This window comes from Haemaphysalis longicornis, unplaced genomic scaffold (genome assembly GCF_048455015.1).
Source record: "Haemaphysalis longicornis isolate Haplotype H1 unplaced genomic scaffold, Haemaphysalis longicornis Haplotype H1 scaffold_10, whole genome shotgun sequence".
In the NCBI taxonomy this organism is placed as follows: domain Eukaryota; kingdom Metazoa; phylum Arthropoda; class Arachnida; order Ixodida; family Ixodidae; genus Haemaphysalis; species Haemaphysalis longicornis.
This window is the reverse complement of record NW_027526204.1, coordinates 28,512,336-28,528,413: the sequence shown is the minus strand read 5'-3', so window position 1 is coordinate 28,528,413 and position 16,078 is coordinate 28,512,336. Positions and strand designations below refer to the sequence as shown.

The following is a 16,078-nucleotide window of genomic DNA, read 5'->3' as shown; positions in this document are numbered from 1 at the left end:
TGGAACCAAACCCCGAACACCATGCTGCTGTAAGGATCGCCGATGATCATGTCACCCTACCACCCCACGCCAGCTTTATTATCACCGTCTACTGTGAAGATGCTACTCCTGACATAGACGAAAGGTTCCTTCTCGACGGCGGCGTCCCTGTCGCAAGGGCATTGCGCGCTTTAAGCAACACCAATCGCACGTTTTGGTCACTAATGTCACCGAGGAGTATGAACCATTAATCAAGGGCAGTGCAATTACGTTCCTCGAAGAAACGCAAGAAGCAAGTTATGTGATCACGATAGCCCAATTTGAACAGCCATCGGAGGATACCTTCGTGCTCTCGCATCCCATCGATGTTATTCCGGCGCTACCACAAGAATAACGCTGTTTCGCACAGCGAGTGCTTTTCGTCGAACTCAAAATTACGTCAGACACCTCTACCCAAGCACCTAATAATAACCGAAGAAGGAACCGGACCTACTCGACAGTCACCGTACCGCGTGTCTTCACACGAGCGGAAAGTCATCCGGACACAAGTGGAAGACATGCAGAGCGATGACATTATACAGCTATCGAAAAGCCCCTGGGCTGCGCCGGTCGCACTCGTGAAGAAAAAAGACAGTACATTACGGTTTTGCGTTAACTACCGGTGACTCAGCAAAATCACCAAAAAGGACCTGCACCTCTTCCAACTAATCGACAGTGCCCTCGACCACCTCTGCCACGCGAAGTACTTCTGATCGAAGGATGTTATGACAGGTTACTGGAAAATAGGTGTGGACGAGAGCGACTGAGACAAGAATGCATCCATGACAAGACAAGACTGCATCGCAAAATATTTTAATGTATCGTTCCATTTGGTTTTTTCTAAGTGCCATTTGGTTTTTTCTAAGTGCCATTTTAGGAAATATCTAGTTATAACATGGCAAATATCACCATAGAATCGATAACATTTGAAGGCGTTTTTTGATGCTCCTTAAATTAGATTTCAAATGCTCGTGTGGACCACATAACATACCTAATGCTTTTTTGCGCCGCTACGCCTAATGATGATTTCACTTTCTGGTGGCTATTTTTCGTTTATTCATTTTAATTGGTGGGTCCCTTCGGGCTGGCGTGTCGCTCGTGTTGTTCCGCTGTTTAAAAAGGGGGATAATACGTTGCTTCCAAATTACTGGCCAATAACTTTGATAAGCTCTGCTTGTAAGCTCATGGAGCGCATAATTTCTAACTGCCTAGTTGGTTTCCTAAATAACGACAAAATTCTTTCCTCCTCCCACCACAGGTTCCGCACGGGCTTGTCCTGCACCACTGAATTATTTCCACTATTCATTCCTTTTATTCTGTGATTGATGTATCAGGCCGAATTGACGTAATATTCCTTGACTTAAGTAAACCTTTCTATAAAATATCTGACTGTGGAACATTATTTAAATATAAACCAAATCGGTTTTCTGAGCTCGCTTGTGAAATGGATTAGATCATACCTTGAACCTCGGGAAGAATCGGTCGATTTAAATGGCTTTCACTTTGATACCCTCTCCGTTATTTCCGGTGTTCTCCCGCGTAACGTGCTCGGGCCGCTGCTTTGTCTCATTTATAATACGATAGAATAGTTTGTATGAACCATGACCTAAATATTCGTCTATTTGCAGGTGACTGCTTGCTTTATAAAAATATTAATAATGTTAACGATCAGGTCTCTCTAAACGAAAGTCTCGAGAGCGTGTTTACATGATTCAACCTGTGGGGCCTGACACTAAACCCCCATAAAACAGTGTAATGCGTATAACAAGCAAAAAGAACCATCTTGAATACCAGTAAACAATTAAAAACACCATTGTGAATTTACCGAATAGCTCTAAATACATTGGTGTGACGAGTACTAGAAACCTGTCCTGGTCGCCTCATGTTGACATCGTTTGCGCTTCGGCTACAAGAAAACATGTACTCTTAAAACAAACTTAGATATTCCCCACCCGACATCACAATGTTGGCTTACAATACATTAATCTCATTCGCCTCTCGTACGCGTCAGTTGTCTGGCACCCGCAAACAAAAAAGATATTGGCAACCTCGAACAAACTTTACGATAAGCTTTTTGGTTTATTTAAAACCATTATCAACGACACGATTACCCTACTACTCTCATGCATAAAAACAGAATTCCAACTCAGGAATCCCAAAGAAGAATCAACCGAATAAAATTTCTTGCCTATCTTTATAGGTGTAAACTTCGCATTGACCCATCATCATATCTTACCTCTCTTTCTTCCCGGCCTACCTGGCAATACAAGCTCTTTAAATTTACCGCATTGTTAACCCGCAGAAACGCTCATAAATATTCCTTCTCCCGCGAACAATATGTGACTGAAACGGTCTGCCTGCCACTGTGTTCACTTCGCCAAATCTCCATGCATCAATTGATCAGCTTTTTCACACGTATAAATGTTTGACGTTGCCATTCCTTTGTTGGTGTTTGTAAGAGAGATTGTATAATTACATTAGCCACATATGCTATCTTTTTACTTTTCCACTCCTGTTTGTGCCTAATTCTGGACTGCAGTGTTGTTTAAATAAATAAAAATAAATAAATAACCCTTGATCGGATTCCAGAGTTCAAGGTGATGTATTTCGGGCTGTGCACGCCACCAGTAACGTTTCAAAGAGCAATCGACATCAATATAGCTAGCCTCAAGTGCCACACCTGTCGCGTATGCCTCGACAACATGGTATTGACCCGAACGGTCGACGAACCCTTGAAAGGTTAGAGTCTGTACTCGAGGCTATTCGCACGTCGAGGTTAAGCCTGAAGCCTGAAAAGTGCCGCTTCGCATAGGAGGAACTAAAGCTTTTTGGCCGTGTCGTCAGCGCTGCGGGACTCCTGCCTGACCCGGCGAAAACTTTACCCATAGCCAACTTCCCAAGACCGAAAGACAAGAAGGGCGTGCGAAGATTTGTTGGCCTGGGCGCATACCATGGGCGCTTAGTCACAAATTTCGCACTTATTGCAGAGGCACTCAGAGGCTTGACGAAAGACAGCACCCCTTTCCGCTGGGAAAACTCCCAAGAAAAATCATTCTGCGAGCTGCAACAACGCCTGCAAAACCAGCCCGTGCTCGCTCATTTCGACAAGAACGCTGAAACGGGAATGCACTCGGACGCCGGTGGTATAGCTTTGGGTGCCGTCCTCGTACAAAAGCAAAGAGGTCACGAAAACATAAAAGACTTTAGCACCAGTGGTCTTTCGAAGGAGGACAAAAATTACTCACCCTCTGAAAAATATTGCCTCGCTATTGTATGGGCCATTTAAAATTTCGGCCATACATGTATTGTAGACTGTTCATGGTTGTGACAGACCACCATGCGCTGTGTTGGCTCGTCTATTTAAAGGACCCCTCTGGCCGTGTTTGTCGCTGGAGCTAGCGCCCGCAAGAGTTCGACTTCACAATTGTCTATAAATCCGAAAGGGAACGCTCCGACGCCGACTGCCTGTTCAGCGATCCTGTCGACCCACCACCACAAGGCTCCGATGAAAACAGCGCGTTCTACAAAGTCGGGATGGGGACAGGCCTAGCCACCCAGCAGCGTGCCGACCCCGACTTTCGCGTCATAGTCGACTACCTCCAAAGATGCAACAGCGCCTTTCCTGGGACCTTCAAGCGCAACTTACCAGCACTCAGTCTTAAAATCTCTGTCCTCGTGAAGAAGAATTTCAGCCAGTGAGTGAATTTCTTGTCATCAACGCAGACCTTGGTGACGAAATTTTGGCAGCGTGCCATGACGACCCGTCTTCCGGACATCTCGGCACAGCTCAAACAATCGGAAAAATCACGGCAAGGTACTACTGGCCCCGCCTTAAATCCGAAGTCGCCAACTACCTCTGGAGCTGCCGTGACTGCCAGCGGCAAGACATGCCGCCGACGAGACCCGCCGGACTTCTGCAGCCGATCGCGGTCCCCCCGAGGCTCTTCTAGCAGATTGGAATGGACGCTCTGGGACCGTACCCTACTTCACAATCCAAGAACAAGTGGACTGTCGTAGCGACAAAATACATGACGCCCTACGCAGAGACCGCCGCTCTTCCGAGGGGGACTACACAAGAATGCGCGAAGTTCTTGACAAACCAAGTTGTGTTGCGACAAGGCGCCCCTGAAGTTCTAATCACAGACCGCGAACGGCCTTTCCAGTGGCACTGATGCAATCAGTCTTACGCAGCAGCAACACGCTCACCGAATAACGACGCCGTATAATCTCCAAACGAACAGACTAACGCAGCATCGGAACAAAACGATCGCGGTTATGCTATGTACGTCGACGGTGAACATGAGTTGGGACGAAGTCCTTCCTTATGTCACGTTTGCGTACAACACGGCTATTCAGAAAACTAGTCTACAGAAAACTAGTCTAGAAATCTAGTCTACGGAAGACGGGCAACTACGAGGCTTGACGCCATGCTTCCGCACGTACAAGATGACGACCTCAACGCCGAAGTCCAAGGATACCTTCAGCGTGCTGAGGAGGCCCGGCAGCACGCTCAAGATCGTACAACAGATCAGTAGCTGGTGGATGCCGGACGCTACAACCACACCAACTACCGCACAGGGGATCGTGTGTTGGTTTGGCCTCTCATCCGATGACGTGGACTCAGTGAGAAGTTTCTGCGATGGTATTTGGTTCCTGTCGCATTTTAAAACGTGTTGGCCAACTTAGCTACGAGGTGATCCCGGATGATGAATCGGGAACATCACGACGATGCACGTGGCCTGAAGTCGTCTACGTGTTTCGCCGAAAACAATACTACGTAAGATGAGAGAATGTTTTTTGTTTGTTCGGGCTGTCCTTTTATTTTAGCCCCGTGTCGATGCACTTTTAGAGCGGTGACAATATCGAGAATAATGCATTGGATTTGTTTATTTGTGTTTTTTGCTTTTATCTCCCGGCTGTGCCTGCGTGTATTACCTGTGCCCCGAATGAAGCGCATGTCACATTCTTTATTTCTTAAGCTGCGCGGATTATTTCATTTGATAGGTCGAATGTTTAACCCTAACGCCAGTAGCCTAGAATAGTATCCTTTTATCTACAGTGTTTTCCATGTAATTCGACGCTTCGAGAAACACCCGGCCGGAACACAAATGCCATCTGAGCAGCCGCCGCGGCATTCGATTCGCCGATACTCACGTATGGACGTCCTTGTCACCTGTGTATTGTTTTCTTGTCAGGGAAGCCCAAGTTGGCTCCAAAAAACTTACTTTTTCATTTGTCATCTTCGGCAGCATGACAATACTTCTACATCCATATCACTCCAGCTTCTGTTAGATAATGCTATGGTTGACACAATGAAAGGCTTTCCTGATGTAAATAAAAATGTCAGGGACGTGTTTTTTCTTTAAAATATTAGTTAGTAATTCACTAGGAGGGGTTATTGCTGTAGCGGTGGACTTAATTGTGTTCTCGAAATCTATGATGATTTCGTCCTAGTCCGTCACAATTTTCTAAAAAATTGTCAAATCCTGTGACTAATAGTTTTTGAAACGATGTGTTAATTGAACTCAAGATAGATATTTGGCGGTAATTTTGGCAATCACTCGTATAAGCGCTTTTATATATAGGTTTCAATTTAGCTATTTTGAGTCGGTTCCGATAAAGGTCCCCCATAGTAGTCAGCGGATTTTTGTTTGGGCCACAGTCTGCTATTGAGGCACCGGGCAGTTTGTCCAATCTAAACATCGCCGCATGTTATAGAGATACGTTAAAAAGCACCTTCATCGCTCCTTCATAGACGAGCCCGTCTATACATGCAAGGCCAGGTTTTTGGCCGGGCGACTGAAATAGAAGTAACGCTGTTCAAAGCGAAAGTCTGAGAAATTTTCCGCCCCATTGACTTCATATAACTCAGTGGCCCTGTATGTTTATTCTTACGCTACTCTCGGGACTGTAAGTACCTAGGAAGAGAGAGAGAGAATAAACATCTTTAACGGGAAACTGCCGACGTACAATAACAATAAGTGTATGTCTTTAGAAACATTGCCATCCCAGAAGGCGTAGATGTATTCTGAGGCTGGGGCCTAAGTTTGGTGTGGAGCTCAGAAGATCCACCCAAAATGCAAAATTATTCACGACGTTGTCGCGGTGTCCCTCAGTACGTCATTACGAAAATAGACAATTCTACCACTTTACGCCGGTGTAATAACTACGCGGCCTACTAAACATGCCCTTATTTTCTTTTTCAGGATTTGAATGCAGAAATCCAGGTGGTAATATCTACATTTGTCAGCCGCCAGTGAGACATGAGTATCAATCATCGCCCAAATAGCGCTGCCCGTTGTAAACTGGCATTTGCATAATGAAAAAATAAAGCACGCTTTTGAAAACGGCCTTGTCAGTACGTTACTACACCTGCGAGTGCTGGGCGTCTTTTCTCGAAAGAGATAAAATACCAGTTCAACCGATAAGGCACAGCTCAGTCACGGAAGCCAGTGTACAAAGCAATACAACAGAGAAAGTGTTTGCTGAAAAGATGGACAGGCTGTCAAGATTTCTACAGAAACAATTATATTCTCGGAAAGAGAAAGAGACAGATAGGCAAACACGTTTTATTTCTGGCTAGGCTTAGGGACCATTGAGCCACGGAACCGCAGCTCTGAAACCACGAGCTCTGTTGACCAGAGCGCACTTGGACTCCAAGAGTTGCGGGGATTGGGTAGAAGAAGAGGAAGCAGGGCGGTGCAGTGATAGATGGCGGGGGGGGTCTCTTCATAGTCCCCCGCGGTATGGACAAGAGGGTGTTGGAAAGAGAGATGACAGTATGTGGTGAGGATGGATTCAGTGGGGAGGGAGTGGGTTTGGATCTGTCTCCAGGGTGATTCATCAGGGGATCACGAGTTGTGAGTTGGTGGAAGGGTGGTGCGTGAAAGCCTGTGATGGAGGAAGATTTTGCGGAAGGTGAGAAGTTTCCCTTGGTGAGGAGGTGGGTTGAAAGCGGGGAGGGGGCTCTGTTGGGGGTTCCGGTTTATCAAAGCTCGAGACTCCTTGTGGGCCTTCTCCGCGCCGCCAGAGCACGTATTGCCAGGAGTTCACAAAAGGGAGATGGTGCTTCGAGGTTGGGGGTGGGAGCAGCGAAATTTGTGGCCGAGGGTTGAAATGATGCCCCTGCAGAGATTTTCAACGGCCGTTTGTGAGTCCGGTAATATTCGAGTAGGGTTGGCGGGAGGGTGGTGGCAAGGGCGATTGCTGCTTCCTCCGCCTCGTGGGGATGGGCAGCGCTGGTGGTGCTTCAGGTAGAGGGGGTTGAGGTGTGATTTACTGCTGCTATGACGCATATATGGCGGACTTGGTGTCCTGCGGCATCAACGTATACCGTGTTCGAGGAGAGAGGGAAGTGTTTGGCATGGTATTGTGCTCGCGCCAGGCGATGGTTTTTGTGACAGGTGGGGTGCATGTTTCGGGGAATGGGCAGGAGATAGAGGACCTCTTGATCAAATTTAGGTATGGGGACTGGTGGGGAATGGTGGATTAGCGGGTTTATTTTGAGGTAGAATAGGGCAGTTCTATCGGTGTGGGTCAGGGTAAGGCGGGATGGTTGGGCCTGTCGGTGTGCTGCTATAAGCTCGGATGGCGTGTTACAGGTTCCCGTGTGGAGGAGGGCTTCGGAAGGAGCGCTAGGGGTATCTGTAGCGTGCGGCGATGTAGTGCGCATTGTATGGCCTCTGTTCGTGTCATTTCCGTGCGGGTGATGGCGAGATATGGTAGGGTATACGTGATGCTTGGGGCAAAAGGGGCGTGGGTAATGTTGAGGCGGTATGGCTCCCTAGGGCCTTGTGCTTCTTTGGTGACCCGCCGTAGGAGTCCCCATATTTGTTATTCGTGGGTCTTGAGTAGGTGGATGGTCTGGGTATTGAGTCGATTATGTTCGATAGTGAGCCCTAGCACTTTAATCTGGTTTGCTAGTGGTATGGCAGGGCCCAACAAAGTGACTTGGGCGTTGGGTGCCCATTGTTTGGGTTATTGGGTGGGAGCGATTCGAAGGAACTGTGATTTCGGGGGGGCAGCAGGGTAGCCTTGCTTCCGTCGCTGTCGCTGTGATTTTTTTGGCCACTAGTTCGAGTGTGTGCGGCATATGCGCGTCGCTGCCTCCTGAAATTTATGCTCCGATGTCGTTGGCGTACAAGGCGCTGTCTAGTGTAAGTATTTGTAGTGGAGCCGGAATAAGGGTTGCTCAGACCGCACTAAAAAGAATGCGGGAGAGTATGAGCCCTACGGGGTGCCTATGGCGGGTAGTGGATATTCGGAGAACATAAAAGAACAAAGTCGGAAAGTTGCTGTGCGGTCCACCAGGAAAGCTTGTGCGTAACCATTGCAGAGGTCCCCGACTTGCAAAACAGTTGAGGTCCAGAATTGCGTGATGGCGGACATTGCCGAAGGGCTTAGTAAGGTCTACGGCTAGTATAGCTGAAGTTTCCTGTTTGGGCGGGCTCGATAGTAAGTGCCGGTTGAGTTGGAGGCGATTGTCATTGGTGCTGAGGTGGCATCGAGAGCCGAACATGTTCTGGGGCTTGAAAACTAACTCAGGTAGGCACTTTCAACTGATTTGGAAAGTAGCTACCCGAAATTAATGCATGAGCTTTTGAGAAACAATCTGGTTCCCTAATTTCGGCTATTCCGATTCAGGACGCTGATGCAGTTCACCTTCCACACTGTCCCTATAGTTTCTTTTTACGCCCCACATCGCCAGATGAACTTCACGTCATACTGAGTAGCTTGAAAAACACCGGAGCTGGGCTGGACGCAATCACGCCATCTAAAACTAAACTTATTTCCCGTGAACTAAGTAGTGTACTCGCTAACATCGTGAACAAAATATTTAAGAGTGGTATTTCTCCCAGCCAGCTGAAACAGGGCACAATTGTTCCTTTGTTTAAAAAGAGAGAGCTTCATATGTTGTCCAATTATCACCCAATTCTTATCATGCCGTTTTTTGGCAAACTCATCAAAAAACTCATTGTTAACCGCCTGATCAGCTAGCTTAACAAATTTGACTTGCCCACATCTAAGCAATTCGGTTTTCGTGCTAACTACTCCACGGCATTAGCTCTGATAACGTTTACTGACTCCATCAAAACACTTATTCACAAGAGATTCTGGGCCGGGGCCTTGTTCATTGATATTACAAAGGCATTTGACATGATTATCATACTATAATTTTTTGTAAATTGGAATCGCTCGGAATATCTGGGCCCGTCTTAAACCTTTTACTCAGTTATATGGCTAACCGGAATTAAGTCATGCAAATTTAAGTTTCCTTATTACAACCACCAACTATTACAGATGTGTAACACAAGGTTCCCAGTTAGGCCCTCTCCTTTTACTCTTATACAATAATGATTTAACTACTTCCCTTAAATACACTTATTGCATGCTCTATGCCGATGACACCACACTATTTGTTGGGGACGAAATTTTCACCAATATAACGGGGTGACTGCACAGTGATCTAAAAAATATTTTTGTCTGGTGCGAAAAAAACCAACTTTATATAAACCCCGCTAAAACCAGCTTTATGGCCTTTCACTCGCATCAAATTCAGCTTCCTTGAACTCCCTCCGTTTTTCTTTATAATCACGGCATAACCGCATTTAGATCAGCTGTATTTCTGGGAATTACCTTAGACCACCAATAAAATTCAATATGCATGCTGAATCCCTCATTACGAAATTATGCTTTGGTATCCGGGTCTACCCGCCGCGGTGGCTCAGTGGCTAAGGCGTTGCGCTGCTGAGCACAAGGTCGCGGGTTCGATTCCCGGCCGCGGCGGCCGCTTTTCTGATGGAGGCGAAAAGCAAAAACGCCCGTGTGTACGAGATTTCGGCGCACGATAAAGATCCCCAGGTGGTCAAAATTAATCCGGAGCCCTCCACTACGGCGCGCCCCATCGCCTGCGTTGCGTCGGCGCGTTAAACCCCACAATCAATCAATCATGGTATCCGGGTCTTGCTCGATCACTTTTTCATTTCCCTGTTCACCTAATTTGTTTGCTTTACTTTGCCTTCGTTCACAGCCACATTTCATATTGCATTGCATCATGGGAAAACACTTAACAAGCGCACCTATCTGAGATTGAACTCTTACAAAACCAAGCTATTCGCATAATCAGCTTCAGCACATACACGGCACCTACATATTCCATTTACAACAGATAGAAAATCCCTCCACTCAGACGCTTATTGCTAATCAAGCGAGGACTACTGTCGTGTCATCGTCACAATTGGTTTTCCTCATGATAACCTCACAAACTATAACATTACCAGATTTTCTGAGCATCAGAACCTCATCCTTCCAAAAGCACGCACCAGTTACGGCAAACAAACAGTTTGTTATCAGGCATTGCCCTCTGTAACACAATACCGGTTGAAATTAAATTGTCCCGTTCCCTAAGTTCTTCTCAGTGTAGTAAATTCGGTTAAATTACTCGGTGTTTATTTCGCGGCAACTGTGCACTGTTATGACCAAGTAAATTTTTTATTGAAAGGTTGACCTCAATTACTGATATTTTCAACCGCAACAGACACCTTCTGCCTGAGAACGTTAAACTTGTGGTTCAAAATGCCTTATTTGCTTCCTACCTAAATGACTGCCATTTATTTTGGGGTGCTACTACAGAAACGAATCTAACAAAACTAATAAATATCCAGAAAAAGTCCTGATAATATTTGGAAACAAGCCTTATACCGAGCATACCGCGCAACTATTTAGGAAGTTCAAAATTATGAGAGTTCATGACATTTATAAATATCGCCTAGCCAGAGAGTTATCTACCAGAATCATTCATTATTAACTGAAATAGCTGATTTGCATAAAAATGAACAATTGTACAAAACCATAAAAGCAGAGAAATGTAAGTTTCCAAAATCTTGCACAACTATGGAACGCAAATGCTGGAAAGTAACCTGCCAGGTTTGTTCAATCGGTTTGATAGCCAGGCAATGGAGCGGACATCGCTAAGCACTGCTTATTTAACTGATGTATGCACAGCCTAACACGAAGGTGCTTTTATTTCTTTTGCTGTCATTGCTTTTTTATAAAACTGCCTTGTCCTTTATTATTTTCTTGGAACTCCCATACAGTTTTTGCATCGTGTCCTAAATGCTTGTATTTCCTTTCCTATTTCACACTTCTAAGACTTGAACAAGAAGCCCCTGTATTTTTTGCAATTCCTGTAAAACGCATATTATGATTTTTTTATTTATGTCAAGTTCTGAGACAAATGCATGAAAACGTGTTTAGGGATTGCATTTGTGAACTTTTTTCTGTATTTATTGTACTTGCAGTAGCAGTTGTAGCTGGGTAAGTGTTTTTTTTATCATTGTTCTCGCGTACTCTTTAATAATTCCTGAAATTGTTCATTTCATTTCGTTTAATTTAGAATACTGTTAACCCAGAAGTGGGCCGTTACAGGGTGGAAGTACAAAACAAATAATTTGCGAAAAAAAGTAAAGTACAGGTCATGAGATAATTTCTCGGTAATATTGTGAGCAACAGCTCGAAGTTATACATAACAAGAACATGGAACACACATGCGATGCAATACATACGCGCAGAACAGTACACGACGCATTTGAGGCGGCACTGTTCCACCGCGCTGAAGATTTGGACTTGAAAAACAACTATTGCAGTCTCATGCGACCAACAAAAAGTACACACGCACGCACATAACGAAAGGCGTTTGTCACTGTTATTGAAGAAATAGCCGTTTTAGCTTCTGTTCAAATGATGTAAGCTAGGAACAACCAATTATAGACTCCGGCAACGTATTCCAATCTTCGATAGCAAGTGGAAATAACTGAACTTAAAGCAGTCGTTACGTGGGGCTAAGGGTGGTAGGTACATACTATGGCGATGTCTGGAGTGTTCTTGTGTGTTAACCTGGAAGAAATCTGAATAGTTTAGTTTAAAATAATTTGAATTATCAGGAAAAGGAATTTGAGCCACTCAATCCTCGACCTAATTTCCAAACCTTCCAGGCCCACTGTTCCACAAAGTTCAGTAGCTGAATGATGTCGGCGATATTCATTAAAATAAATCTCGCACCAAGTCGCTGCATTTTTGCTATTTATTGCAGTTTGACTGTGTGTAAGGGTCCCAGACAATTTTAGAATATTCGATATTACGCCTAACTAGGATTTTGTAAGCTAGGCACTTTATATCAGGCGGGGCGCTATAACGGATAGGCCTGAGGCTATACAATGCCTTGGTAGGCCTCGAGCATACATAATCAATATGAGTGTTCCACCGGAGGTCGGGCGTAAACCATAACGGAAGATAGTTATAGTGTTGTACACGCTTAAGACTAGGATTGTCAATCCGGTAATTGTATGCTAGAGGTGTTTCTTTCTGGTTATAGACATAAAGACTGTTTTTTTTCTGCGTTCAAAGTCTTTTGCCATTCTTCGCACGAATCCTTTATTCTTTAGAGATTGTTGTTTAGGTTAACTTGGTCGTGTTCAGTCTCGATTCTACTATAAACAACACAGTCGTCGGCAAACAACCTTATCAGGACCATGACGCGATTTGGTAGGTCGTTTATATATGACAAAAATAAAAGGGGACCCAGTACGCTCCCCTGGTGAACTCCGAAATTAACTGCAACTGACCTAGACTGTTTGTCTTTTATTTGAATGAACTGCTGACGAGAGCTTAGATAGGACGAAAATCATTTTGTCAAGTGATTATTTTGAAACGTTTTGTCAATTTTAAACAGTAGCTTCGAGTGCGGCACTTTATCAAATGGTTTTGCGAAATCCAAATCAGTTTGGCCACGCGAAATATTTGCATTTGAAAGATCGTGAACAAATTCGATTAACTGTGTTGTTGTAGAATAGCCTCGGCGGAATTTATGCTGCTTCGAAAATATTAGATTGTGGGCATCAAGATAGGCCATCAGGTTTTGTTAATAATGTGCTCTAGGGTCTTTGAACATGTGCTGATAAGCGAAATAGGACGGTAGTTGCGCTGGTCCAGAAGGGACCCTCTTTTGTGAACAGGGGTAATTTTGCCCGCTTCGACGCTGATGGGAAAGAGCTACTGCGCAGGGACGACTGAAAGATTTTTTTGTAAGGAAGCGAGATGCCCATTCACCGTATCTGTACAGACATTTGTTGGGTATATCATCACGGCCGGGGCTTTTTTATATATATATATATTAAGTTAAAGATTCAGGACACCCTCTTCGCTAATTACTACATCATCAATCAGCCGCCGCCTTGATGACGTAGAAAGCTCCGGCAAAGTACTATTGTCACTAGTAAACACAGAAGCAAAAAAAGGAATTGAAATCATCAACGCGTTGTTGAGAAATTTCGGGCGGCTTCGGGGAGGTTGCTGGGGGAGTTATAAGCGCTAGATCTTTTAAGTGGCTTCCTTCATGTATTTCGTCAATGTTAAATTGAAAAACCCATCCTTGGATTGCTTGATCAGACGTTTCGGTTCTTGTCTCATCGATGTAATGCAAGCTGCGCTTTGAGGGGTACGATTTTTCGCACAAGTTTTTTTCCATTTTAGTTTTCTTTTTGTGCGAATAATTTCTCTGGTAATCAAGAGATTGGTTTTACAAATTCGTTTTGTAATCCTGGGTACATAGCTGTCGATGGACTTCCCCACAACATTAAAAAAATGCCATAGCCTATCAGTGCTATAGTCAGTGTTGTAAATAACCTGATATTCATCAAAGGACCTATAAAGGTAGTCCACAATAGACACGTCATCAGCCGCCATAAAATTCAATACAGTGCTAAATATGGGTTTGCCCAAGGTGTCTGGGGACAATTCTAGGTGCGTTACTACAATTCTGTGGTCGGACATGCCCTGTACAACTTCACAACGGCTGAGAAACCACAACAACCTCAGGGACACGAAAACCAAATCAATAAATAGCCTTGTAGTCCCTACCCGAGTACATTCAGTGAGAATTTGCGTTAGCCCGTAACAAAATGTCAGCTGTAGTAGTTACTCAGCACTTGCAACTTGTTCAGATTCAGGAGATTGGGATAGCCAATTAACAACCGGAAGATTACAGTAATAATAGGTTATCTTGGAGGGTAATGTTAGGATCCATGAAATTCCTTAGCTTTGTGATTATATGTAGAAACGAATTCAGCGCTCTATAAATCCCTCCAGTATAAACAGTTCGCTCGCTGAACCTGGTTCTATTCCACAACATTTCTATGTTACAGTTATCATGCAACAATGAAAACCTAATGTTGTCTTTAATAAGAAAGCAACACCACCACCTCTTCCTTGCCGGTCTTTTCTAACAATTATGTAACCTGGAGGTGTTACTTCCGAATCTACTACATCCGTATGTAACCAGGTCTCTGTTACGACCATTATATCCGGTTCATGCTCCACAATTGCGGCTTCAACTGCACCTGCTTGACTCAGAAAACTTCTGACATTGACATTAATAACCTTAACTGATGCACATGGTCGCGATTTGCGTCAGTCAGAGCGGGTGAGACCTGAGCTAGCATACCTGAACCGCTCGTTGGTGGCTTCATTCTAGCCGTAAAGAACGTTGTTTACTTTCAGTTTATCGAAAATTAATTTAGCCGTTGCTCCCTTTTTTTTCGTCCGCTGATGAAGTCCATAGTTGTTTTCTGGTTTCAACAACTCACCTAGAGTAATATTCGCTGGTACTGAACTGTGTTCCCGTAAGTTTAGGGCAGTTTTTCAGTATTTTGGTTTTGTCCCTAAAATCTGCTACTTTCAAGATGACCGGTCCGTCCCTTCGAGGTATTTTCTTTCCTGGACGGTGAATTCTATCAATAGAGCTACACTTTGAGCCAAGTAATTTGCCAAATATCTCATCATTTACCTTACTTAAGAGTAGCGCCTCGTCCTCAGATTCTTCTTCTTCTACTCCGCGTACCATAAATTTCTTGCGTTTAGAACGGTTTTCTAAGTCATCGATCTGCCTGGCAAGAGCCATCGATTCGCGTCATGGCGACAAACACTTGATTCTATCGTTGCAAGCCGGTTCTGTGTTTCACCCAACCCTTCAAGTGGTTTTTCAATAGCCTGGAGCCTAACACGCATGTCAGAAATGCTTGCATCCGTAGATGTCTGCCTTGCCAGAATTTTGTTACCTTTTGCTAGTAATTTACTCTGGTTACTTAATATTTCCTCCAGCATTTTTTCAACTTTGGGTTCAGGATTTTCCTCTAGTCACCGGACAACTTCAGTAACAGGTTTACAACTGAAACACAGTCATTTAAGCAACCAAGAACAGTGTTTGGACACGGCAGCACAATCAGGCAGGTACAGTTACTCCGAAAGCCATACTTTCTATCATCAATCTGCACAAGTAGAGGCCCGTAAGGCGACATTGTCACGGCGGTGCTCGCGTGTCCACTGAAGGTTGAGGCGGTGGCCCTTGCTTTTATGTGCTCCGGGCGGCTTGCTATCGGGGAGGCCAAGGACGTCAGCGTGCTCCACGAAGGTGCGCAGTTTACGAAGTCCACGTGGCACAGCACCGTTGTCGCCACGGGCGATCTAGTTCCGCAGGCGATGCGTTCCTTCGAGAGTTGGTACGCACTCTTCATCAGGGTTTGTTGGGCCTGTTGTCCGGCGATAACAAGTACCGCTGCTCCGTCCGCGTAGAACCATTTCGTCAAAACCTGCACAAGTAGAGGCACGTAAGGCGACATTGTCATGGTGGTGCTGCAGTGTCCACCGGCTATATGTGTTTCCTCGTGCCGGCTATGCCGGCTATGTGTGTTTTTTTTGTGATCGCCACCAGTCATTGCCGCGGGTGGCTGACGAACCCTCAAGTCGTCGCAGAACGGCTTTTACCCTGGTCACCTCCCACTTTTGTGAAGACAAATAAATAAAAAAAGAAAAGAAAACAAACAAATCTAAGCGGCGAGAATGCCAGCATTCCCGAGGGGTAATATCAAGATCGTTATGAGGCCGACAGGTGGAACAAACGTGGTCAAGTTAAACCTGGTTGAATAACTGCGGCCTTTCACGTGGTGGCGGAACCGCCAAAGAAGCCTTATACGAATACATCCTGTGCTTAAACGCGCAGCAGACC

The 16,078-nt window shown here is 45.0% G+C and overlaps 1 long non-coding RNA gene and 1 pseudogene across 1 annotated transcript in view; one reads left to right on the top strand and one right to left on the bottom strand.

The window, feature by feature from the left end:
* The window catches only part of LOC144157669 (uncharacterized), a 58,715-nt gene extending 52,352 nt beyond the window's left edge, over positions 1–6,363 (top strand). The window contains exon 3 of the long non-coding RNA XR_013319814.1: positions 6,225–6,363. This is a non-coding gene — a long non-coding RNA (uncharacterized LOC144157669). The remainder of the gene's footprint in view (positions 1–6,224) is intronic.
* An 8,121-nt stretch (positions 6,364–14,484) lies between these two features.
* LOC144157668 (uncharacterized) lies at positions 14,485–15,692 on the bottom strand (annotated as a pseudogene).
* Between the last annotated feature and the right edge of the window lie 386 nt (positions 15,693–16,078).